Source organism: Phoca vitulina, unplaced genomic scaffold, assembly GCF_004348235.1.
Source record: "Phoca vitulina isolate PV1807 unplaced genomic scaffold, GSC_HSeal_1.0 scaffold72, whole genome shotgun sequence".
Taxonomy (NCBI): domain Eukaryota; kingdom Metazoa; phylum Chordata; class Mammalia; order Carnivora; family Phocidae; genus Phoca; species Phoca vitulina.
The window spans coordinates 4,469,499-4,493,825 of NW_022589775.1; the positions used below are offsets into that span (position 1 = coordinate 4,469,499).

Below are 24,327 nucleotides of genomic sequence, written 5' to 3' on the forward strand. Positions count from 1 at the left end.
AAGACTTTCTTTTACCTCTCTGATTAAAACATGTCTGATATAAAAAAAAGAAAAACAAATAGAAGTTTATTAACATGTGCATCATGCTTACATATGGGAGCACTCAGAGGTGAGTAACTCAAAGGTTTGGTTAGAACTTGGGCTTATATAGCCTCTTAGCAAAGGAACAATATATTTTTAGAAAAGTGACAAGACAAAGAAAAAGGACTTTTGAATTTTCATGGCAGCAAATTGTGGGAATGCAGATAAATGGGAAACTAATGGTAGATAACGCTAGTTCTATCAAGGTTCATGATGTAGTTTGCTCTGGTGCCATCTCCAGGCTGATAAGGGTCTAAAGCCGTCTCTGTGATTAACTCTTAACTTCTTGTTCTCTTGGAGGAGACAGGTCCTTTGTAAGTTTATGTCCTTCTTTTAGGCAAATAGGAGAGGGCAGAGAGCTTTTCTTACATCTACTTCCTCTCATTTGCCTTTAACTCAAAATAATCTTTATGCCAGAGTGACGTATTTGGGGGTGGCATATTCTGCCACCATACAGTCAACTTGTCAAAACAGGAAGTGGGAAAGAAAACCATGGTGTCCTAGCCTAGATGGATCAGAATAGTTGGGAATTTCCCTGTGAGATGGAACAAATGTGGACCCACTACCATCATTACACATTCTGCTTGGCTGCTAACATTTGTTATTTCTTGTGAATTAGTCTTGTTTTTAATTACTTTTCTATTAAAAAAATTTCTTCATCTCAAAGTGGGTAGAATAAGACCAACCTTGCAGAGTTATTGTAGGGATAAGTGAATGTGTGTAAGGCTTGTGAAATTATTCCGTTATACCAAAATAAGGAATTTTTATTAAATCAAAAGCTCTCTAAGGATCAAGTTTTATTCTTCTCTTATACCACATGATGACTCATGTCAGAATATCATCAAGATATGAAGTTTATGGAAAGTGGTTCCTGAATTTTCATCATATTGCTATTATATTCATGAGTCATTGAGGTTACAAAATTCTTCCTGCATTGAATGTTCTCACTCTTCCTTCAGGCTTCAACTCAAATGTCCCTTTCTCTGTAATCCCTTTGTCAACATTCCTCTGCCCCAGCCTCCCCTGTTCTGTTCATTCCTCTCTTATATACATCACATTGTGTATCTATTTACATGTCTGATTCTCCTGCTAGTTTATGAGCACTTGGAGGAGAGAAAAACAGAGCCCATGTTTTGTTCACCTTTGTATCCCCAACATTTGCACCATCTGACAGCAAATATGCTCCATGCAGTCCTGTAGCTTCTGGAACTCTGCTGATGTTTGTAGGGCAATCAAAATTTAGAACTCTGATAAGAGCAGTTGAATGTTCCTTAGCCTATAAATGCAACTTGGAATTAAAGACATCTGGTCTAGTGTAAAAAAAAATCTCAAGTGGTCTCCATTTTCCATTCTTGTCTCCTTTCACTCATTTTCCAAGTACTGCCAAAGAGAACATCTTCAAACAAATCTATTCATCACTTTCTTGATTAAAACTCTTTAATATCTTCTCCTTGCTGAGGGATAAAGTTAAACTTTTTAGGATGACACAGGACCCTACATAACTTGATCCTGTCTACCTTCCAGGACTTATCTCTCTCTCTCTTTTTTAAAGATTCACTTATTTGAGAGAGAGACAGAGACAGAGACAGAGAGATAGCAGGGTGGAGGGGCAGAGGGAGAGAGAATTTTAAGCAGTCTCTGTGCTGAGCACAGAGCCTGATGCGGGGCTCCATCTCACAACCCTGAGATCATGACCTGAGCTGAAAAGTGTCCAATGCTTAACCGACTGTGCCACCCAGGCATCCCAGGACTTATCTCTTGATGTCTCTTCTCCATTCTCTCCCCATATTTCCCCACACCTTTGCCCCCCACCCCACCTGCCACTGTAGAGATTCTGAGCTCCAAGTAATATCTAAGTGAACCATGCTGCATTATATTAACCTCTGTTCTTTGTCTTTTTTTCATCATCATCTTGTTCTTTCACTGTTGTTTCTATTCCCACTTTTATCTCCTTGATTATTTAAACTTCACTTATTTTATAGTCTTGTTCACATCTATTATATCTAGTTTTTGTAATGTGAATTTTCCATTTGTAATATTTACTGACTCTCTCTCACAATGGTGGATTGTTTCCAAGAGTCTGTGTGTGTGTGTGTGTGTGTGTGTATGTGTGTGTGTGATTTTTTAATATATTTCATTGTGAGATCATCTTCAGTAGGGGTTGATTTTTCCCCCATGGGAGTAGTGCCCTCCGTGGTGGAAATACCTGTTTCGCCAGTTATCTAGTGGTTTCATGGGTCTCAGACCAGCTTTATGTTAATGTCTTAGCATGGGATTTTGATGGGGAAAATATAAATTGGACGCTTATATGCAAATGTGCCTTAGGTGTGGGGTTTTCAATTTTTCCCCACCCTGAGTTCCAGGCAGATGGCAAGTTTTCTTGCTACTTCTCCAGGCTGGTGGGGAGAATTTTCTTAGTTCCTTTTTCCTAGATGGGCCCAGCTAAGTGCAGAGATCTCAGTTCCAACTCTCTACCTCACATGGGCTGTATTCTTCTCTTTTTCCTGCTGGAAACACTCAGCCTTCTCTCTAAGGAGGGCTAACAACCCCTGAGAAGTTGCTATATCAGTTTCATTTACTACTCTGCATTGGGTTGTCCCCTTCATTTCTTGAAACTATGGGCTGTTTTCCTTTTTTCAAGCTTGGCTATTGTTTCTTATGCTATTTTATCTAGCATGTGGAAAAATCTGTGTCAGTTTTTTCCACTAGGTTGCTGGAAGGGCTCTGTTTACCCACTGAGGTTGTCCTCACGTCCTTCTTTACGTGTAATATTCTGCCCTCTAACTCAGACCCAGATGAACTTTGCTCTTCTTTCAGTACCCAGCTCAGGCACCCCTTCCTCAATGGAGATTTTCCTAACCCTTCCTTCCCCAGGGTGAAGTTTGTCTTTCCCTCACGCACACCTCCACTGTGCTCTTCATTCTTCTACCATAGACCTGAGACATTAATGTGCTTGGTAACATATATGACTCTCTTCTTCTCTGATGGTTGTATTTTATTTATCTTTGTGTCCTCAGAGTCTTGCACTATACAAGGTCCATAATACGTGTTCAATACATGCCAGATGAATAGATGAATAAATGAATGGATACATAAAGTGAGTGGGTAAGGAATAACAAAATTTAATAGTGTATCTGTCTTTGCCTCTATGCCAGGTTTCTATAGTAGCCTATTTCTGTAAAGACATTAAGAAAATCAAATTTAAACAAAGCATTTTATCCTGATAAGAAGTAAAATGTCAGATGTGCAATAAGACTAATAGCAGCAATCACAGTTAGTGCTCACCATATGCCAGGAGCATTAAATTCACACATCTAATTTTTACAACAATTTTTTGAGGCAGATACTTTTACAGATCAGGAAACTGAGTCACTGAAAGGTTAACTTGACCCAGCTCATAAATAACTTGGCCAAGCTCATAAATGGCAGTCCTGGGATTTGCACTCAGGTACTCTGGCTCCAGAGGCCATCCTTGTAACTATAATATTAGACAGACTGTTAATACCAATGAAAGAGACATGTTGAAGTTTCTGGATCCAAGTTTTTTTAAAGCAATTATTTTTAAGTCCAAAGTAAATAGTTGTTTTCTAATGACAGCTCAGGATCTTAAAGCCATACTACTTGGGAAGTTTACAACCTCACCCAGTAAATTATCTCTATATTTAACTGATCAGTCTAAAAATCCTTCTAGAATTGAATTCAGATCTCGGACATTGCTGTTTAAACACCTGCCTTCTTTATTTATAGGTGAGAAAAAAAAAAGAACAAATATAGCAACCTTCTCCTTGTGTTCCTGGAATGAAAGTTGAGGCTTGATGAAAAATTATTTAGTAGTACAAACTTTTTTTTTTTGAATCTAGAAAGCACCTAAATATTTTGGATATACTGATACAAATACACCATGGCCCTTACTCACTCTTGTCTTTAACACTGACCACAATGTCAGAATCAAGACATCCTGCAGCAGAACAACGTGCCTCACTGGTCCAGCCATTCCGACTCCCACATTGGCTTTGGGTGGTTACCACCATGTTTATCCTTGTGGCTGCTGACCGCAGTGATTCCTGCATTGCTAATATGATCTCATTCTCTTATCTAAATTCCTTTAATGGAAATCCATGGAGAAATGATGACTTCCTCACTGGCTATAAGCAAAATGGGAATAAATTTTTAGAGTGGCAGAAGTTTCTTAGGGTTATGAAAGAATACGCTAAAGAGAGATAAGCAACTTGAGCGGTTACTAAAAATACCCAGCATGCATGGGACTGAGATATGTGAGGTTATGTGCAGCTGAACAAACAAAATGATATTTCTGTAGGGACCCTAAGTGTTTGGTGCTTTGCTTCTGATGACGCACCTTACTATTTAAGGAGTGCAGGAGAATTATCCTATCTGAAGTCCAGAATAGATTTTTCTCTTCAAGAGAAATTTATTTTTAAATATTTGAATGGCCCTTGAGTAAAATATATCTATCATAAAAATTATCCAACAAGTTACATTGCCACCAAGGTGACACGGTCTAAGAGCCATGACGAGATCAGAAAAATAGATGTAATCAGTACAGTACACGGAACTTCATTTTTTTCTTCAAGAAACTGCTTCTAATACAGTGACAGTAATTTCCAGGAAATGGATGGTTATTGAGATGAGATTACTCGTGAGAGATAATGTGGATTATTCAGGTGAAAATTTGTCTTGTCTTCTTTTTGGCCTGAACTACTATATTTAGATGAATGTTCAAATAGATGGTAAAAGTTATCACAGGTATTAAAATTTAAATAACTGGCATTTAATTAATGATTGGCAACCTTGTTTAAGGTGTTCTGGCCACACATAGAATTGTAGTACGATTTTTCAAGGATTAAGAAAGAAATCATACCAAAAGACGATATCTGATAAATGGTTCAGGCGGTTTGAGTTCATGTTTGAACAAGTATCAGGCAAAAGATTTATTGTTTTAGAAATAATCTCCCTGTAAAAGATATCTGAGTTGTTTATGAGTTACTGGCACTTTCTTATAAAGCTCCAGTTGTTGCTTTTCTCAGAGAACTGGGAAGTCCCTTTTGACTTTGGTTGTGTTTGATGGACAGCACTCCATCTACAGAGACTGGGTGATCTCTTTTCTCGCTGAAGGACAAAAACTGGAGCGTACACAGCGATTGGACACAGAGGCCTCCATGAAAGGATTTTCTCACCCCAGTGCTCTCCTGAAATTCGCTATAATTCTTTAGTTTGGGAACTGGATACCTGTCAAGATGACTCGGAAAGAAAAACACATTCTTTGATTTTGCAAGGATGTATTTTTAGGGTCAGATGATATGAGAGGGTATCACGCAGTATCAGGATAGTTGACCTGAGTTGACCAAAGAACATAAGCTGAAAAACAAAAACAGAGGCCTATTTTAAAGTGTAGCTGACACTATACAGAAAAATAGCAGGTAACTCAGGGAAAAAGCAGAGAAGTCCAATTGGCAGATTTGGAGAATATTGAACCTAACATGACAGATCGTAATGGTAACACAGTCAGTTTTTACTCTGAAGTTATTCGGTTCCGAGTGACATCAATGGGCAAGAGTATTTTTCAGTAACCATTTTAAAGAAATGCAGTCATACACATTTTTTGGGGTATGTGGTTATAAAAGAGTTAAAAAGCAACAGTGATGGAATATGTTAATCCTATAGCATGGAAAATAATCAAGTAATTTTTAAAGATAAAAAATTTTTCAAAAAAATAAAGTAAAAAAAATTTTTCAAGGTTATTTGAATTGAACTGCTAGGGAAAATAAACAGGTGAAACAGAAAATAAATGAATTTTAGACTGATTTTCCTTTTTTTAATTGTGTTTTTAAATGTAAATTCAAGTTAGTTAACATACAGTGTACTATTAGTTTCAGGTGTACAATTTAGTGGTTCAACACTGCCATACATCCTCTGGTGCTCATCACAAGTGCCTTGCTTAATACCCATCACCTACTTAACCCATCCCGCCCACCCACCTCCCCTCTGGTAACCACCAGTTTGTTCTTTATAATTAAGAGTCTTTTCTTGGTTTGCCTCCTTCCCCCCACCGCCCTTTGCTCATTTGTTTTGTTTCTTAAATTCCACATATGAGTGAAATCATATGATATTTGTTTTCTCTGTCTTAGTTCACTTGGAATAATACTATCTAGTTCCATCCATGTCATTGCAAATGGCAGGATTTCATTCTTTTTTATGACTGAGTAATATTCCTAGACTGATTTCTTAATCCTCAAAGGTATTTTTCTGTAAAAACTCCTCTTTAAAGGAAAATATATTAAACAAATTTAAAAAGGGAATTTTATGTGTTTTAAAAACAGTATATTTCAATTTTAGATAGTTTTAAAACACACACTAAGAAGATGGGGATTTTATTATAATACATTTATTTTCCTCCCCTCTGTTATAGGGTTAGGAAACTACAACCAAATCTGGCCTGCTGCTTGTTTTTGTAGATAAAGTTTTATTGTAACTTGCTCAATTGCCTGTGCTCATTTGTTTATGTATTATTTATTCCTGCTTTTGAGTTACAGCAGTGAAAGGAGTAGTCCTGATGGGAACAATATGGTCCTGTTTGTTTTGGTAAATAAAGTTTTCCTATTAACACAGGCACATCCTTTTGTTTATGTATGGTCTATTCCTGCTTTTGAACTACAGCAGTGAAATTAAATTGTCTTGACAGAGACGATGGGGCTGGCAAGCCTAAATTATTTACTCTCTTGCTCTTTTTAGGAAAAGTTTATTGATCCCTGTTATATTGTTACTTTTTATATTGTCAAGATGTATAATATCTTCTTTGCAACCACAGTTCCACATTTTTGGTATATTTAGATGCATACAGTGCTCTTCACTAGTCCTCTTTACCATGACTTCTCCAATTTTGAGTTCTTTATTTTGATTCTTTTCTGGATTTCATCAAGTAGTTTCTTCAATAAAAGGTTTTAAGAACTGAATTTCCCTTTTTACATTAAACAACATATACCTGCTACAAATTACTTTAAAACATCTTGGGTAGCTATTATATTCTTTCCTAAAAAACTATGTAGATCAAAATAGTCTGATAGAATTGTAATCCTAGTAGCCACATTAAAAAATGGAACAGGGGCACCTGGGTGGCTCAGTCGGTTAAGCAGCTGCCTTCAGCTCAGGTCATGATCCCAGGGTCCTGGGATCGAGCGCCACATTGGGCTCCCTGCTCAGCGGGGAGCCTGCTTCTCCCTCTCCCTCTGCCTGCCTCTCTGCCTACTTGTTCTCTCTCTCTCTCTGTCAAATAAATAAATAAAATCTTTAAAAAAAAATGGAACAGATAAAATTAATTTTAATAGTATATTTTATTTAACCCAATATGTTGAAATATCCTTTTAACATGTAGTCAACTTAAAACTTTCTTAATGAGATTTAAAAATTATTATTATTATTATTATAAGAGAAAGAGAGAGAGTGCGAGTAGGGAGGGGCAGAGGGAGAGAGAGAATTTTAAGTAGGCTCCATGCCCAGTGTGGAGCCAAACATGGGGCTCGATCTGAGATAATGACCTGAGCCGAAGTCAAGAGTTGACACTTAACTGACTGAGCAACCCAGGCACCCCTAAATTATTTTTTTTATAGTAAGTCATCAAAACCCAGCATGTATTTTATGCTTACAACACAACCCAGTTTCAGTTAGCCATGTTTCAAGTGTTCAAAGGCCATATGTAGCTAGTGACTATCATATTAGACAGCACATTGCACACTACTCTCATTTATAGTTGAGTGTGGAATGTTGCTCTGCAGAAGTCTGAGATCTGTCTGATAATTGTTTTTCTCCTTGGAGGTGATTAGCTTTTCTTTTTTTAATTTTATTTTATTATGTTAATCATACATTACATCAATAGTTTTTGATGTAGTGTTCCATGATTGTTTGTGTAAAACACCCAGTGCTCTATTCAATATGTGCCCTCTTCAATATCCATCACCAGACTAACCCGTCCCCCCACCCCCCTCCCCTCTAGAACCTTCAGTTTGTTTCTCAGAGTCCATAGTCTCTCATGGTTTGTCTCCCCCTCTGATTTCCCCCCCTTCATTTTTCCCTTCCTGCTATCTTCTTCTTCTTCTTTTTTTAAACATATAATGTATTATTAGTTTCAGAGGTACAGGTCTGTGATTCATCAGTCTTACACACTTCATAGTGCTCACCATAGCACATACCCTCCCCAATGTCCATCACCCAGTCACCCCATCCCTCCCACCCCCACCACTCCAGCAACTCTCAGTTTGTTTCCTGAGATTAAGAATTCCTCATATCAGTGAGATCATATGATACATGTCTTTCTCTGACTGACTTATTTCACTTAGCATAATACCCTCTAGTTCCAGCCACGTCATTGCAAATGGCAAGATTTTGTTCTTTTTGATGGCTGCATAATATTCCAATGTATATGTATATACCAATGTGTATATACATTGATGGACATCTTGGCTCTTTCCATAGTTTGGCTATTATGGACACTGCTGCTATAAACATTGGGGTGCATGTACCCCTTCAGATCACTACATATTTATCTTTGGGGTAAATACCCAGTGGTGCAATTGCTGGGTCATAAGGTAGTTCTATTTCAACTTTTTGAGGAACCTCCATACTGTTTTCAAGTGGCTGCACCAGCTTGCATTCCCACCAACACTGTAGGAGGGTTCCCCTTTCTCCACATCCCCACCAGCATCTGTCGTTTCCTGACTTGTTAATTTTAGCCATTCTGACTGATGTGAGGTGGTATCTCATTGCTGTTTTGATTTGGATTTCCCTGATGTCGAGCGATGTTGAGCACTTTTTCATGTGTCTGTTGGCCATTTGGATGTCTTCTTTGGAAAAATGTCTGTTCATGTCTTCTGCCCATTTCTTGATTGGATTCTTTGTTCTTTGGATGTTGAGTTTGATAAGTTCTTTATAGATTTTGGATACTAGCCCCCTATCTGATATGTCATTTGCAAATATCTTCTCCCATTCTGTTGGTTGTCTTTTGGTTTTGTTGACTGTTTCCTTTGCTGTGCAGAAGTTTTTATCTTGATGAAGTCCCAATAGTTCATTTTTGCCCTTGCTTCCCTTGCCTTCGGTGATGTTTCTAGGAAGAAGTTGCTGCAGCTGAGGTCGAAAAGGTTGCTGCCTGTGTTCTCCTCTAGGATTTTGATGGACTCCTGTCTCACATATGGGTCTTTCAACCATTTTGAGTCTATTTTTGTGTGTGGTGTAAGGAAATGGTCCAGCTTCATTCTTCTGCATGTGGCTGTCCAATTTTCCCAACACCATTTGTTGAAGAGACTGTCTTTTTTCTATTGGACATTCTTTCCTGCTTTATTGAAGATTAGTTGACCATAGAGTTGAGGGTCCATTTCTGGGCTCTCTAGTCTCTCCCATTGATCTATGTATCTGTTTTTGTGCCAGTACCATACTGTTTTGATGATGACACCTTTGTAATAGAGCTTGAAGTCCGGAATAGTGATGCCACCTGCTTTTCTTTTCTTTTTCAACATTCCTCTGGCTATTCAGGATCTTTTCTGGTTCCATACAAATTTTAGGATTATTTGTTCCATTTCTTTCAAAAAAGTGGATGGTATTTTGATAGGGATTGCATTGAATGTGTAGATTGCTCTAGGTAGCATTGGCATCTTCACAATATTTGTTCTTCCAATCCATGAGCATGGAACGTTTTTCCATTTCTTTGTGTCTTCCTCAATTTCTTTCATGAGTATTCTATAGTTTTCTGAGTACAGATTCTTTGCCTCTTTGGTTAGATTTATTCCTAGGTATCTTATGGTTTTGGGTGCAATTGTAAATGGGATCGACTCCTTAATTTCTCTTTCTTCTGTCTTGTTGTTGGTGTATAGGAATGCCACTGATTTCTGTGCATTGATTTTATATCCTGCCACTTTACTGAATTCCTGTATGAGTTCTAGCAGTTTTGGGGTGGAGTCTTTTGGGTTTTCCACATAAAGTATCATATCATCTGCAAAGAATGAGAGTTTGACTTCTTCTTTGCCGATTCGGATGCCTTTTATTTCTTTTTGTTGTCTGATTGCTGTGGCTAGGAATTCTAATATTATATTGAATAGCACTGGTGATAGTAGACATCCCTGCCGTGTTCCTGACCTTAGGGGGAAAGATTTCAGTTTTTCCCCATTGAGAATGATATTCGCTGTGGGTTTTTCATAGATGGCTTTTATGATATTGAGGTATGTACCCTCTATCCCTACACTCTGAAGGGTTTTAGTCAAGAAAGGATGCTGTACTTTGTCAAGTGCTTTTTCTGCATCTATTGAGACGATCATATGGTTCTTTTTCTTTCTTTTATTAATGCATTGTATCACATTGATTGATTTGCAGATGTTGAACCAACCTTGCAGCCCAGGAATAAATCCCACTTTGTCGTGGTGAATAATCCTTTTAATGTATTGTTGGATCCTATTGGCTAGTATTTTGGTGAGAATTTTTGCATCCATGTTCATCAAGGATATTGGTCTATAATTCTCCTTTTTGATGGCGTCTTTGTCTGATTTTGGGATCAAGGTAATGCTGGCCTCATAAGATGAGTTTGGAAGTTTTCCTTCCATTTCTATTTTTTGGAACAGTTTCAGAAGAATAGGTATTAGTTCTTCTTTAAATGTTTGGTAGAATTCCCCTGGGAAGCCATCTGGCCCTGGGATCTTGTTTGTTGGGAGATTTTTGATGACTGCTTCAATTTCCTTAGTGGTTATAGGTCTGTTCAGGTTTTCTATTTCTCCCTGGTTCAGTTTTGGTAGTTTATACATCTCTAGGAGTGCATCCATTTCTTCCAGATTATCTAATTTGCTGGCATAGAGTTGCTCATAATATGTTCTTATAATTGTTTGTATTTCTTTGGTGTTGATTGTGATCTCTCCTCTTTCATTCATGATTTTGTTTATTTGGGTCATTTCTCTTTTCTTTTTGACAAGTCTGGCCAGGGGTTTATCAATCTTATTAATTCTTTCAGAGAACCAGCTCTTAGTTTCGTTGATCTGTTCTACTGTTCTTTTGGTTTCTAGTTCATTGATTTCTGCTCTGATCTTTATTATTTCTCTTCTCCTGCTGGGTTTAGGCTTCATTTGCTGTTCTTTCTCCAGCTCCTTTAGGTGTAGGGTTAGGTTGTGTATTTGAGACCTTTCTTGTTTCTTGAGAAAGGCTTGTATTGCTAAATACTTTCCTCTTAGGACCGCCTTTGCTGGATCCCAAAGATTTTGAACAGTTGTGTTTTCATTTTCATTTGTTTCCGTGAATTTTTAAAATTCTTCTTTAATTTCCTGGTTGACCCTTTCATTCTTTAGTAGGATGCTTTTTAGCCTCCACATGTATTTGAGTTCTTTCTGACTTTCCTCTTGTGATTGAGTTCCAGTTTCAAAGCATTGTGGTCTGAAAATAGGCAGGGAATGATCCCAGTCTTTTGGTACCAGTTGAGACCTGATTTGTAACCTAGGATGTGATCTATTCTGGAGAATGCTCCATGGGCACTAGAGAAGAATGTGTATTCTGTTGCTTTGGGATGGAATGTTCTGAATATATCTGTGAAGTCCATTTGGTCCAGTGTGTCATTTAAAGTCTTTATTTCCTTGTTGATCTTTTGCTTAGATGATCTGTCCATTTCAGTGAAGGGAGTGTTAAAATCCCCTACTATTATTGTATTGTTGTCAATGTGTTTCTTTGATTTTGTTATTAATTGGCTTATATAATAGGCTGCTCCTATGTTAGGGGCATAGATATTTACAATTGTTAGATCTTCTTGTTGGATAGACCCTTTAAGTATGATATAGTGTCCTTCCTCATTTCTTATTATAGTCTTTGGTTTAAAATCTAATTTGTCTGATATAAGGATTGCCACCCCAGCTTTCTTTTGGTGTCCATTAGCATGGTAAGTTGTTTTCTACCCCCTCATTTTCAATCTGGAGGTGTCTTTGGGTCTAAAATGAGTCTCTTGCAGACAGCATATCGATGGATCTTGTTTTTTTATCCAATCTGATACCCTGTGTCTTTTGATTGGGGCATTTAGCCCATTTACATTTAGGTTAACTATTGAAAGATATGAATTTAGTGCCATTGTATTGCCTATAAGATGACTGTTACTGTATATTGTCTCTATTCCTTTCTGGTCTATGTTACTTTTAGGCTCTCTCTTTGCTTAGAGGACCCCTTTCAATATTTCTTGTAGGGCTGGTTTCGTGTTTGTAAATTCTCTTAGTTTTTGTTTGTCCTGGAAACTTTTTATCTCTCCTTCTATTTTCAATGACAGCCTGGCTGGATATAGTATTCTTGGCTGCATATTTTTCTCGTTTAGTGCTCTGAATATATAATGCCAGTCCTTTCTGGCATGAAGGTCTCTGTGGATAGGTCTGTTGCCAATCTAATATTTCTACCATTGTAGGTTACAGACTCTTGTCCTGACCTGCTTTCAGGATTTTCTCTTTGTCTCTGAGACTTGTAAGTTTTACTATTAGATGTCGAGGTGTTGACCTATTTTTATTGATTTTGAGGGGGGTTCTCTGTGCCTCCTGGATTTTGATGTCTGTTTCCTTCCCCGAATTAGGGAAGTTCTCTGCTATAATTTGCTCTAATATACCTTCTTCTCCTCTCTCTCTTTCTTCTTCTTCTGGGATCCCAATTATTCTAATATTGTTTCTTCTTATGGTATCATTTATCTCTTGAATTCTGCCCTCATGATCCAGTAGTTGTTTATCTCTCTTTTTCTCAGCTTCTTTATTTTCCATCATTTGGTCTTCTATATCACTGATTCTTTCTTCTGCCTCATTTATCCTAGCAGTTAAGCCTCCATTTTTTATTGCATCTCATTAATAGCCTTTTTGATTTCCACTTGGTTAGATTTTAGTTCTTTTATTTCTCCAGACAGGGTTTCTCTAGTATCTTCCATGCTTTTTTCAAGCCCAGCTAGTATCTTTATAATCGTCATTCTGAACTTTAGTTCTGACATCTTCCTAATGTCCATATTGATTAGGTCCCTGGCAGTCCGAACTGCCTCTTGTTCTTTTTTTTGAGGTGAGTTTTTCCGTCCTGTCATTTTGTCCAGAGGGGAACAGATGAATGAGAGAACAAAATGCTAACAGGGTAACAAGGACCCCAGAAAAATATACACTAAACAAATCAGAAGAGACCTTCCAGAAAGTGGTTGCTTTTTTGGTCAGAGAGTTGCTGCTATTCTTTTCTTCGATCTCTTGTTGAATTCATAGGTGTTCAGAATGGTTTGATACCTATCTAGTTGAATTCCTGGGACCAGATGAAATTTAAGTCTCCTACTCCCCCGCCATGTTGCTCCTCCTCCTGATTAGCTTTTCTTGATGCTTGAATGATTGTTTCTTCATTATTTCTTGAAATGCTAACTTCACATGGACATATATTAATGTAAAGAGTTCCATACCTAATCTTCATGTTCATTCACTGTGCAGATTTAATGTTTTCATTTCAAGGATATTTTCTTGTAATATATCTTTGTAATACTTTTCTTATTTCATTTGTTATTTTTCTTCTAGACACCAATTATGCATTTGTTAGCGGCCTATTTCGGTAGTGTTTTCTCTATGATTCTTTAAGCACTCATGTTTATTTTCATTACTATGATGTTCATAATCTTTTTCTAAATGTAAGTAAGTGGGTTTTGTTTTTTGCTCTTTCAGTCTTATTTGTTTCTTATTGTTCTTAACTTGCTTATTTCTAATGACATTGTTTTGCTTCTCATTTTATTTTCTAAGAATTGTATTTTCCCTTTTCATATTATAGTGTTCTTTATATTCTAATTATTGTGTTCTTATTTTGTCAAAGTCAAATGGTTGTTGTTGACTCTTGTCTTATTACTCAAAGCTCTTCTGAAAAATTTCCTTCTGTTTCTTGTTTGCTTTGTTTTTCGTCTAAGTTAGTTTCTTTATTAATTACATATTATATTTTCTTTCTTCTCCAATTTTTCCATAGATTCTTCTCACTGTTGTCATGCCATTTATTATTTTAAAAAATCTCATTCACTTTTATTGTTGGCCATGGTTCTTTACTGCTCTAACCAGCAGATTCTTTTCTTTCTTTAAGATACTGATACCATTGGATGTTAGAGGACTCTGAGGAGCAAAGGGAGGCATTAGGATATATTCCTACCCACTTGAAACCTTGATTTTTGCACTTTTTGCTGATTTGATAGTGAAACAAGTGACAATAACTTACACAGAGTCTGAATAGTGACTCTTACCAGTATCTAAATCTGGACTAGACTTTGTATGTAGCCTAGCTTTAATTTGTTACCTCATTCATCACTACCATAAGCTAGCTTGCCAGAAGTATAGTGTAGCCTAAGGGTATGGTGTGTGTGTGTGTGTGTGTGTGTGTGTGTGTGCTTGGACTCTGCTTTCATTTTGGAGGCTCTCTCTAATGTTAGGCACCTGAATTCTCTCTACCCAGTCAGGATATATTCCATGTGTAGACCTTGGATTCACATTGGTCCTCAATTTACAAGCATCTCAGGGACTTTATCTCCTTCAGAGAGAATCAGCTATGTTGCTTACATCTTTTGCTTTTCTTTACTGCCTCCCCAATCAGAAGAGGAAGAAGATAAGCAATATGCTATACTTCTTTTCAAATTGAGTGATGCTAGTGAGAATTCTCAGGATTTTGTTAATGGATATATGTGGCTTCTGGGGAAAGGGTAGGAGTGAAATTAGGAGCTATGCCATACTCTTCTCTGTGAGACATATCTGCATTTTAAAATTCTGTTTATTAAAGTTAATGACACTGGGTCATATTGCTTAATTTGTTTGGAATCTGCTGGTAAACTTTTTCTTTGTAGCTTCATAAATAGTTAATATTTATTACTAGATATTAGGTGAAAGTTATTGTGAAGCAGCTTCATTTCTTCCCTTAAACAGTAATTTCTTTTTCTGAAAAAACAAAAAAACACCAAAAACCAAAGAGCAAAAAACCCCAAAGACGCTTATCTCTCTCTCTCTGTGTGTGTGTGTGTGTGTGTGTGAGAGAGAGAGAGAGAGAGAGAGAATGAGCACAAGAATACTCTGGAATATTTTTGAGATAGTTTCCAGTTCAGAAGTTATTCTTCTTTCCAAAAGTCAGGGAGACTCAGAATGTCTCTAAGACTGTACTCACAAAAGGCAGTGAGAAGAGGCGAAAAGCAAATTTGTATGGCTTTTGTCAGATTTGTAATTTCTAAAGTTCAAGCATTGGTACATATTTGTGCAGTTGCTGCAACTGTAGACAGAAGATATTACAAATTCTATTTTAGGAGCTTAACTTTGGGCTATTTTAAAATAGAGATTAAAAAAAATCTCTAAAATTCACGTAAAATTGACAATGGGGAAAAATTGACTAATATTTTAGTGGAAAAAAACCCTCTAAAATTTGTAAATCAGTGCATGATTGTCCATTGTGACTTGGGATTTGACCCTGAAGGAATCAAAGGGTAATATAGAACCCAGATAAAAGCAGAAGAAAATCACCTGATGTAGACCCAATAGGCATTTAGGAATAAGATTCTGGTAGTCAGTCCAGGAAAGTGACTCCTTTGAAAGAAGGGGGTTCAATCAAAGCCAGTTCTCATGGGGGCCTGCATCTTTAATGAAATTCATAAAATAAACACATGCCCTTCTTATCTCTGTTTCATACTTTATGCCTGAGGATGCTTGGCTACTCAATTCAGAAACCATATTGGTAAACATTTCTGTCAGTTATTTTATTGTGTCCTATAAAGTATGTTTAAAACTTCTATTTTACAGACAAGGAAGCAGAAATGAAGTGTCTTGGAGTGTGTCTTTTTATTTTAGCACCAAGACATTTTATTTTTTTAATTTAATTTAATTTTATTATGTTATGTTAGTCACCATACAGTACATCATTAGTTTTTGAGGTAGTGTTCCATGATTCATTGTTTTCCTATAACACCCAGTGCTCCATGCAATATGTGCCCTCCTTAAGACCCATCAGCACCAAGACATTTTAAATTAGGATATGGTAAAATTGACTTTTATCTTTTGATGTACAGTTCTATGAGTTTTCATGCTGATCTAGATTCAGGAAACCACTACAGTAAAGATACAGAACAGTTCTCTTACCCCTTAACATTTCTTAGTGCTATGCTTTTGCAGCCACAACCTGCCCCCACTCTCCTAATCTCTGACAACTACAAATCTCTTCTCTGTGGTGACAGTATAATCTTTCTGATAAATAGAATCTTACACTATGTAACCTTTTGGGACTGGCTTTTTTTACTCGGTATGTACTGCATTTGACATTCATCCAAGTTGTTGCATGTATTGATTGCTCAGTGCTTTGTCTTTTTGTGTTTGTTCAACCATAGTTTGATTAACCATTCACCATTGAAGAACATTTGGGTTCTTTCTGGTTTGGGGTAAATAAGGATACAGCAGCTCAAAACATCCATGTAAGGATTTTTAAGTGAACATAACTTTTCATTTCTGTGGGGCAAATACCTAGGGAAGGGATTGCCAGGTCATATGGTAAATGTATGTTTCATTTTAGAAAAAAACTGTCAAACTGTTTTCCACAGTGTCTATATTTTGCATTCCACCAGAGATGTGAAAGTTCCAGGTGCTCTGCATCCAAGCCAGGACTTGGTATTGTCAGTATTTTTTATTTTAGCTATTCTAATTGGTGTGTTTTAAGCCTGGTTTTAATTTGCATTTCTCTAATGGAAAATAATTTTGAACTCCTTTTCATGTGTTTACTTGACATCCTCTTACCTCTTTGATGAGATGTGTAAGTCTTTTGCCTATTTTTAAATTGAGTTGTTTGATTTACTACCGTTGAATTTTGAGAGATTCTTACATATTCTGGATCCAGTTACGATGTCCAATATATGATTTTCAAGTATTTTGTCTCAGTCAATAGCTTATCTTTTCATTCTTTTAATGGTATCTTCCACAGAGTAAAAGGTTTTAATTTTGATGTAGTCCAATTTATTATTTTTTTCTCTAATGATGTGCTTTTGTTGCCATGTCTAAGAACACTGTCTATTCTTGATACTGAAGATTTTCTCTTATGTTTTCATATAAAAGTTCTATAGCTATATGTTTTACATTTATTTTTATTTTTTATATCATAGTTGCTTTGTTTTTTTTCATTCTTTAATTTAAACTCAATTAATTAACATATAGTGTATTATTAGTTTCAGAGGTAGGGTTCCATGATTCATCAGTCTTAAATAATACCCAGTGCTCATTACATCAAGTGCCTTCCTTAATGTCCATCACCCAGTTACCTCATTCCCTCTGCCCTCCTCCAGCAACCCTCAGTTTGTTTCCTATGATTAAGAGTCTCTTATGTTTTGTCTCCCTCTCTGATTTCATCTTGTTTTGTTTTTCCCTCTCTTTCCCTATGATCCTCTGTTTTGTTTCTTAAATTCCACATATGAGTGAGATCATATAATAATTGCCTTTCTCTAATTGACTTAGTTTGCTTAGCATAATACCCTCTAGTTCCATCCATGTCATTGCAAGATGTTCATTTTTTTGCATATGAATGTCCAATTATTCCAACACCATTCTTTGAAAAGACCACCTTTTTCATTTAATTTTCTTTGAAATGTTGTCAAAACTAATCAGTCATACTTGTGTAGGTCTGATTTTGGACCCTCTATTCAAATCCACCCATCGTTATGTCTAAACTTTCACTAGTACCACATTGTCTTGATTACTGTAACTTTATAGTAAATTCTTGAAAAAGATAGTATGACTCCTCCAACTTTATTCTTCTTTTTCAAAGAAGAATATCCCAGTTCCATTGGCATCCCATATCAATTTTAAAATCAGTTTGTGTATATTTACAAAAATCTTGCTGGATTTTGAGATTTTATTGGACCTATTGATCAGTTAGGGAGAATTTACTTCCTCACAGTATTAAGTCTTTCAATCCATACATGTTGTATGTCTTTCTATTTATTTAGGTCTTTGATTACTTTCATCAATATTTTGTAGTTTTCAGCCTATAGATCCTGTATGTTTTGTTAGATCTATACTTAAGTGCTTTATATTTTTAGAGCTATTGTAAGTGGTATTATGATTTTAATTTTTTTCTTTTTTTTTCTTTTCCCCCGAGAGAGTGTGAGTGGGGTGGGAGGGGCAGAGGGAGAGAAAGAATCTCAAGCAGGCTCCAGGCTTAGAGCATGGAGCCTGACACAGGGTTGGATCCTTTGATCCCAAGATCATGACCTGAGCCAAAATCAAGAGTCGTACGCTCAACTGACTGAGCCACCCAGGCGCCCTTAATTTTGGTTTTTAATTGTTTATTGTTAGCAGGTAGACATACAATTGATTTTTGTGTGGTGACCTTGTACCATGTGACTATGATACTGGGAGGTTTTTTATTTTTGTTTTTCCTTCTTTTTTTGTAGAAACCTTGGGTTTTTCTATGTAGATAATCATACTGCAAATAGGGACACTTTTATTTATTTGTTTCTAACCTGTATGCCTTTTATTTCTGTTTCTTGCCTTATTGTACTGGGTAAGACTTCTGGTATGATGGTGAATAGGAGTGGTGCGAGTGGATATCCTTGGTTTGTTCCTAATCTTAGGGGGGAAAAACTCAGTCTCTTGCCATTAAGTATGAAAGTTATCTGAAGGTTTTTTGTTGATTCCCTTTATCAGGTTTAGGAAGTTTGTTTCTATTCTTAGTTTTCAGAGCGTTTTGTTCTTGTTTTCAATCAGGAATGGGTGTTGAATTTTGTCAAATGCCTTTCTGCATCAGTTGGTATGATCATGTGGTTTTTCTTCTGTCGGCACTTAATCTGATGGATTGCACTGATTGGCCCAGATTTTCATTTCCAGGATAAACCCCACTTGGTCATATTGTATAATTATTTTTTATATTGCTGGATTTTAAATGTTAATATTTTGTTATTTTTTTGGTTTACTTGCATATTTTCATTTAATTCTTATAGTAACCTTGTGAATTAAGAGGTATCCCCAATTTATAGAGGAACATAATGAGGATTGAGAGCATTGGTAATTTGCCCAAAGTTACACAGTGAACAAGTTTGATAAATAGATTTCTGAATCCAAAGTTATTCTCTTTCCACTCTATCACCAAGCATAGGATTTGGAAAAAGAGAGTAAGAGAGCCTCAAGAGATCTTAAGTGTGGTCATGCCTTCAGGATTAGATAAATTACTTCTCAGAGTGTAAAAGTCTTCTAGATTTGTTGTCAGAGACATTAGAGAATTGGAGAGGTGAAAGAATAGATTTAAGAAATATTTAAATATTTAAAAAATAGATTTAAGAAATTCTAGAGTCCTTTATTAGATAGATGGCTGATGAACACTTGGAACAGAAGATGGTAATCAATAGGGACTGACATACATTTACTAAGAAAAGGTCAAAATAAACTCTCATTTTCTTTGATCATAGATTTCCTACATTGCATGATCACCATAGAATAGCAGACAAAGCATATATCTTATTGGCTCTGGGACCCCCAGTTGTCATCTTTGGACCAAAATCCACATGGGAGAAGATAAAGTAAGAAATAACTCCAAATTAAAACTAACTTGTATAACCAATAAGGACTAGCTTAATATTACCTAGAAGAAGAATTACCAAATCTCAAGTCAAGTCCACAAAGATTTAATCTTCCATGACCCAGGCAGGGGTCCTCCCCGTCTGTGATCATTGTGTTGATTGCATCCTATAATAAACTTCTACAGTGTGCTCTTTTCACACATCCTAGATTATTCCACAATATTCCTAGGGGAGTGAAGAGCCACATTTCCTAGAAATATGCGCGTTTTCTAAGGGGATAAGGATTTCTGCATTCTCATGACCATTGGCATATGATTTGGTAGTGTGCCCCCTCTTTGGAGCCCTGTGGTTTCTTTCTAGACAGTTTCTGCTGTTGTTTTTGTGATTGGTTCCTCTGGCTTTTTTTTTTTTTTATCAGTTAGCTATTTGCAGTTCTTTTTTTTTTCTATAGTAGTAACTATAAATAGCACAAATAACCACCCCCCTTCAATCTTTATTATTGTCTTGCCTTGGATAAAGCCTAGATAATCTTTTGAATAAGATAGACTCATGTGGGATGGCTGATACTACAAACAGAAGACTTTTCAGGTAGTTGGACAATCACATGAAAGGATATAAATCAAGGGAGGTCAACCTGGAAAGAAATTTCTCCAGGCATCCAAGCATGCCGCAGTTCTTTGTTCTTGGAGTTTTCCTGTGAATTTTTTTTTTTTTTTTTTTTTTTAGTAAGCTCCACACCCACCATGGAGGCTTGCTTGAACTCACGACCCTGAGATCAAGACTTGAGCTGAGACCAAGAGTTGGACACTTAACTTACTGAGCCACCCAGGTACCCCTCCTGTGAAAATTTTTATCAGTGACTTGGGCATAAACATAAAAGCCATGTTTATCACACTTACCAGCTTATAGTTTATAAAGCTGGGGGTAAAAGATGAAAGGATGAAGGATCTCTCCAGGCTGGACCACTGGCTGTGAAATGACATGAAATATGTGAGTCCCTATTGTCAACTTCAAAAGGTCAATTTTACAATGATAAGATGTAACATACAAAACTTTCTGACAGCAGTTTTTGTAACAATGAAAATAAAACATGAACAAATCTATTAACTATGAATTTTCAGTGAAACCAAAATACTACATGGCTACCAAAAACTTAACACAGTCTTATACTTCAGATATTGCCCATAAGATCTGAGTTCTAAACACCATGTTTTATGCCCCTTTGTATCCCCTATGTCTTGCGCTTAATAGATTCTCGATGATTGTTTAATAATAGCTATGATAGTCAAGACTTAGCTGGAATACTGTATTGAAATTTCACTGTCACATTTTAAGGGTCAGTTGTTAAGCTGGAGTGCACATAAATAATGATGGTTCAACAGAGTGGGTCTGAAAACTACATTCTTGGACAGCCAATGGAAAAATTAGAGATGTGCAGAAGAGATGATTAATGAGAGACAAGCTAATTATTTTGGTCCAGATTCATTTTATCCTGTCCCAAGGGAAGAATTTGATTGATCTTGTGGGGAGATAGCTGTAAACTCAATATTAAGAAGAACTTTCTATAATTAGTGGAGACAGTAGTGTGGACTATTGAATGAGCATCTGTTAGGAATATTGCAGAGGGAATTCTTGCCTATGTATATGGTGTGGTGATTTAGCTTGAATGGCCTTTCCAACTCAAAGATTTTATGTAGTAAGTAGTAGTAAGATTTAGTCTAATTTTTTGAAAAATGATAATAAATGTGTGTGATATATGCATTTTTCCATTAATGACAATACTTCACTAGAAAACCTTTCCTTTTATTTTTATTTTTTAAAGATTTATTTATTCATTTTAGAGAGAGAAAAAGAGAGCAGGAGAGTGAGTAGGGGGAGAAAATCCCGAACAGACTCCCTGCTGAGTGTGGAGTCTGACTCGGGCTCAATCCCATGACTCTGAGATCATGATCCGAGCTGAAATCAGGAGTTGGACACTTAACTGACTGAGCCACCCAGGTGCCCCAAAGACCTTTCCTTTTTAATGATTTAGTCAAGAAATGGGGTTTCCACTTCTTTTTTATTAGACTATAGTTTTATTTTTTCAATTTGTTGCAGGTTAGGTATCACTAGACATCTGCATTACTCATATCCATTATTTTGTCAAAATGTAGCTGTCTCTCTGTTGGTTTTTTAAGTCCTTAATCTTTCTGAACTTAAGAAGTCATTTTACAGGCATTTTTTCCACATTCAGGTCATTGTAATTATTTGCAAAACCAATAATAATATATTTTCAGTTTCATGTACTTTACATTTTCCCCCATAGTTAAACAACGAACAATAAAATTTTTTAAATGTTAATTTTTTCTGGGCGCCTGGGTAGCTTAGTTGGTTAAGTGACTGCCTTTGGCTCAGGTCATGATCCTGGAGTCCTGGGATCGAGTCCCACATCAGGCTCCCGGCTCAGCGGGGAGCCTAATTCTCCCTCTGACCCTCTCCCCTATCATGCTGTTTCTCTCTCTCTCTCAAATAAATAAATAAATAAAATCTTCAAAAAAAAAATAAAATTTTTTAAATGCTAATTTTTATTATGTAGTGACCCAAATACCCCAATAATAAAAAGTTGAGTCAAACCAATTGCCTGCCCTCAAAATAGTTCAATGTAACACTAATTTCAATTTCCTAACAACACAAGTCAGCAGTGTACTCTTCAGTGGATTTACCACCACATACTTAACATTATTTTACCCTGGATCCCTGGAACACTGTGTTTTCTGGTTCCTCTCTGATTCTCTGGCTTCTTCACAATGGCCTTTCCCTCATTCTCATCTTAATTGTGGTTTTACTTGAACAAAGTCCTTGTCATTGTCTTGTTTCCTTAGGATTTTCTACTTTAACGTTTCACCTACTTCCATGCCTCACAAGGTGGAGCCCCATTTTTCCTACCGCCTGCCATGCCCTGGATCTCCAGCTCCTACTTAGGGCTCTCCATAGGATTATAGATCTAAGATCCAACTCAAACAACTTTTGTTTTCACCTCAAAACAAAACTTTGGGATCTTCTCTGTTTCTGCTAGTGATAGAACCTTTCTCTCAGCCATTAAAGCTCAGAATATATCACACTCTTTGCTCCTGACTGCAGAGGTAGTGTCTCATGATTGAGAAGAGCACAATTTCTGACTCAGGATAACTAGGTTCAAACCCAAGCCCTTCCCGCTTCCAGTTGCAAACCTGAACTAATTGTTTAGCCTTTTGAGGCCTCATTTTTCCCATATGTCAAATGGAAATGATAGGAACAAAAAGTGGATGTTGATGTCCACATAGCTGGAGCAACTATTATGGATTTGAGAGCCCAAACTTCTAGGTCGACCAGGTCATTATTTTGGTTGTTCAGACATGTCTCCGATGCAATGTGGATATCAACAAAACATTAAACACTAAACATAAAACATTATGTTTAGTTTTTAAGTGACTCCCTAGTGGTAATTTTTTAATATACTTAATATATTCACTGAGATATGTGAATATATTAAAGTGTGGAAAAATTAATATACTGTATTAGTTTGTCAGGGCTGCTATAACAAAAGTACAAAAGACTGGGTGGTTTAAACAATAGATATTTATGTCCTCACAGTTCTGGGGACCAGAAGTTGAGATGCAAGGGTTGGTTTTTTCTTCAGGCCTCTCTCTCTGGCTTGTAGATGGTTATCTCCCTGTGTTCTCACGTTGTCTTCCATCTGAGTGTATCTGTGTCCTAATCTTTTCTTATAAGGACACCAGTCATATTGGATTAAGACCTACTTAATTATCTCATTTTATCTTAATCACCTTTTTAGAAGCCTTATCTCCCCCAAACAATCACATTCTGAGGTACTGGGGATAAGGGCCTCAGCATATAAATTTTGGGGATGGGGGTGGGGGGACACAATTCAGCCCACAGCATATACCTACCTGAGGCCTTAATGGGTGAAAAAATAAGTAGAGTTTTAAATTTGTCTGCTCTACTATTTCCCATGAGGTAATCTAAAATAACCTGGGGAATCTAGGTGGTTTTTAAAGCAGTTACTTTTGTGGTGTTTCATCGTTACTTCTGAGTGGAGGGAAATGAAACTCAAGCTGGCCTATTTGGTTTCTCTGACACCAGCTTTGCTCACCCTCCTTGGGGAAGGGTGATTTTGAAACTACGGACTAGAAAGGCTTTTGGATTGTGTGAGTCGTGCTCTTTTTGTGACCCTTACCATGCTGGGTGATCAGGAGATGGCTGTAAATTTACTGCTCTGGGCAAAGACCAAATTTCCTTTCTGATAGCAATCTCTACACCAATATCACTCTGATACATCATGCATTATTGTGCGAAGCTTAAAAATCAATCCACTTAATATTTTCCCTTTTGTAGGTGGAGTTTAGCTCCTTTACAGATCAGGTTCGTGGTCTTGGGTGGGGACCCAAGGGAGTAGGAGGCTGGAGGGAGTCACAAGAAGTTTGCTTCTCACATGAGTATGGGCTCAAGTGCCCTCTTGTGTCTGCTTTGGCTTACTTTGCAGAGGAAGAGCCCAAGTTACATGGAATCCCATTGCCCATCTAACTCCTGTCTCTCTTGATTTTCAGACAGGTTTTAATTCCTATTAATTCCTGGTGATAGAATCATTTTCTGTAGGGTTCAGTTCATCTCGATGATTCTTTGAAACCTTTAACTCACATGGTTGTTTGAGTTGTGTCTCAACTTAGTCA

General features: G+C 36.8%; 1 pseudogene; it reads right to left on the reverse strand.

The window, feature by feature from the left end:
- LOC116625019 overlaps positions 1-23,935 on the reverse strand; it is a 37,572-nt pseudogene extending 13,637 nt beyond the window's left edge.
- Between the last annotated feature and the right edge of the window lie 392 nt (positions 23,936-24,327).